This window comes from Fulmarus glacialis, unplaced genomic scaffold (assembly GCF_000690835.1).
Source record: "Fulmarus glacialis isolate BGI_N327 unplaced genomic scaffold, ASM69083v1 scaffold31751, whole genome shotgun sequence".
Classification (NCBI taxonomy): Eukaryota; Metazoa; Chordata; class Aves; order Procellariiformes; family Procellariidae; genus Fulmarus; species Fulmarus glacialis.
In genome coordinates this window covers 36,416-39,450 of record NW_009193956.1, presented here as the reverse complement: position 1 = coordinate 39,450, position 3,035 = coordinate 36,416, and the positions used below count along the sequence as shown (strand labels likewise).

The window sequence follows — 3,035 nt, the reverse complement described above, 5'->3', positions numbered from 1 at the left end:
GAAATTCTGTGCTTGTTTCAGCTCTTCCACTGACAAATTGTGTGGCCTCTAGTGAGTCACTTAGTCACTTCACTTTCCTCTCTCAGTTCAACAGTCTAAAATTATTTATCTCACAGGAATGCTATCATAATTAATAAACTGCTTCATTAGCTACTGTATAGTTTTTAGAAAATGCTTTTTAAGCCTGTCCATAAAGGAGAGATTTACTGCCCTGAGATTTTTGCTTCCAGCTCTTGTGTCCTCGGTGGTTAAAATACGGAGCTGGTAAAGCGTGTAACACCCCCCCCCCCCCCCCCCCACCCCCCCCGCCCCAAAGCCTATCGCCTGTCATGAGAGGCACTCGTACCTCCCGAGCAAACGCTGGGCTTAACGTGCAGCGGCCTGAAGTGCAAAACAACGTTCATTATTCATCTTGGAAATCTTGGAAAGTGAAAGCTGTACAAATTCCAAGGAAAAGACTGAAATATATCTATGCGAAGCAGAACTTCCCCGTAATGCAACCTTGTTTTTATTTTTATAATTTCCTTTTTCCCTGGCTTTGCCACCATAAGGACTTGCTTTTACTTGCACCGGCTCCCACTGACACACAACTTTACACAAACAAAACCTTTTCTGGAAGGGAAGTTTCAGCACCAAACAAGTCTCCCTCACGTATATAGATGCATCTGACTTAAGTTTCAAAACCTTACAATGCACAAAAGCCAGCAGTTCATGTGTTGGGCTAAACAATAGCTACAGCAAGCAAATATTAGGATTGTATTTCAATTATTGCTATGGTTACAAAATCAGGGTGGACACTGGAGGGAAAAGGAGAAAGAGAAACAAATCTACAAAGACAGTAAATCCTCTGAGGAAAGAGAGGGTGGTGGAGAAACAGAGGGAGAGAGAAAGGGTGAGGGCTGGTGGGTGGGGGAGAAAGCGAGGTCATTTTAACACCCAGCTGAATAAAGGCAAACAAAATAATAAAAATCCAAGTTCTTCTAGGGAAATAGTGCTGATAAGATCACCGCAGGATAAAGTGACACAAAGAAAGAAAAATGCAAGGAATTGTTACAACTTGCGTTTGCAACAAGCAACGCAATATGTATGCACTCGGGAAAAGCGAGATCAAATATTCAACACGTATTCGCAGCAGCTATGAGTAACTGAACCGCCCCGCTTCTCTATTGCACTTATTGAGCCACTGACAGCTTAAGAAGAATTAGTTCCTACCCAGTCTCGTTCATAATCCAGCATTTAGGCATGATGGGTACAAGGTCCTGTTTCAGTAAACAAAACAAAATATGATTAGCTTCACCCATCATGTTAATACCTTAATCCACAGCAAGGCATACTGTCTGCAGACAAAGCTACTGCCTGGGGAGGATTTTAAAACGTAGATCAGGAGCACACTGAAAGGTTGGCTTTGGGGACTTTAAAACACAAGCCCAAATGTAACAGGAGAAACAATTTCAGAACAGTGAGTTTTGTCAACAGTTGCAGAAGCACCGTGTTTTTTAACTATTTAACAGTCCCTTCCTTGAAAACATTTCTCAGTTACCGATACAGGAAATTTTGTCACAACTCTGTTTTTTTTTAAATTGGAAGGCTTCACTTGGCACATTTTTTTTTTCTTATGCTGCTTTCATTGCTTTATTGAGAAGGACAAAATGAGAAATTGCTGTTGAAAGCTCTGCAGAGATGCGACATTTTTCTTTCTGCTCAGTAGTCCAGAATCTGTGTGAAGAAAAGCCTTCTGGCCCTGAAGCAATGTGTGTTGCTCTACTAAAGCGACTCCCTTCCCACCCAGCTTGATAGGAAAACACAGACTTCAAACTGTTAAAATATCTTCAGTCATGACGTGTTAAGTAGCTAAACCTAGAGCTCTGATGGCTCTGATCCTGCCCGGACTGCCTGTGCCAGCCTCCTGCCTGAAATCAGTACGGACACCTCGCAGACCTGGGCCCAGAGCTGGTACCCAGTGGGACATCCTTCCCAAGCCCACCAGCTGTCCCAGGATGCTGTTAGAGCAGTTTCCACATCCAATGGCTGCTGCAGCGGCTGAGCCGAGTACCAAACCAGGGCCGGGGGTAAGAGCTTTACTCCAGCAGCTTCTCCCGTTGCACCAGTTGCACCACCACAGCTCACGGGCACGGAAACGGACGTTATTTGTCAACCAAGAAGCAGCAGGAGACTCCATCCAAACGCAGACCCCAAACTGCATCCAAGGAAAGGCGGCCACCTTTGCGGCCGAGCCTTTCCCGCTTGGCTGACGTGCTGTGTTTCTGGAGACAGCGAGCAGTGCCTGTCTGACCGCCACACGAAATGCACCCAGGTCCCCGCAGCCAGCCCTGCCTTTCCGCTGGGATGGAGAGCTGAGCGACGCTTGGACCAGGATTTTCAAAGCCACCAGTAGGATCTGGTCCCTTAACTCTTGTTAAGTCGAATAAAAATTAGTGCTGATGACAATGGCTAACCACAATTTCTTTCACCTCTCTCCTCCGCCTCTGCCAAAGCTGTCCAGCACTCTTAAGTAAATTATGAGGTTCGGTTAATATGGATATTTTACTATTATAATTAGGAACATACTCATTTCTGGTTTATTGTTTTTCTTTTCTGGTATGTTTTCACTCTTACATCTGATAGACACTTTCAAATTAATTTTCTTACTATTACTGTTCAACCTAGTAATGCGTACAAGGCAAAACCAATAGCCCACAACCCTACATACTTCTGATATGGAAACCACTTCTTTTCTTTTCTTTAAAAGAACCACACAGATTCTGTCAGGAATGCAGGCACAGCCAAGCCACATATATTATATTTTATTTAAATTTTATAAAACTAAAATTTATCCAGCGAGGGGTGGAGGGAGAGGGTAAAAGAAAAAATTAACAGGTCAAACTGAAAACTGTATTTTTAAGTTAGATTACTTTCATCACCAGGCTGCTTTTTATACCTCCCTTCAGAGCTCATAAATCTCTACAGGTAAAGATCAATGCCTTGCAAAATTCAGATAAAGAGGCATCAGCTCCACCGAAAAGACCTGCCTTCAT

General features: G+C 43.6%; 1 protein-coding gene across 1 annotated transcript in view; it reads right to left on the bottom strand.

Moving 5' to 3' along the window:
- Positions 1–3,035, bottom strand: part of CREB5 (cAMP responsive element binding protein 5) — a gene marked incomplete at its 3' end in the record, with an annotated part of 59,765 nt that overhangs the window by 50,800 nt on the left and 5,930 nt on the right. The window lies entirely within an intron of this gene.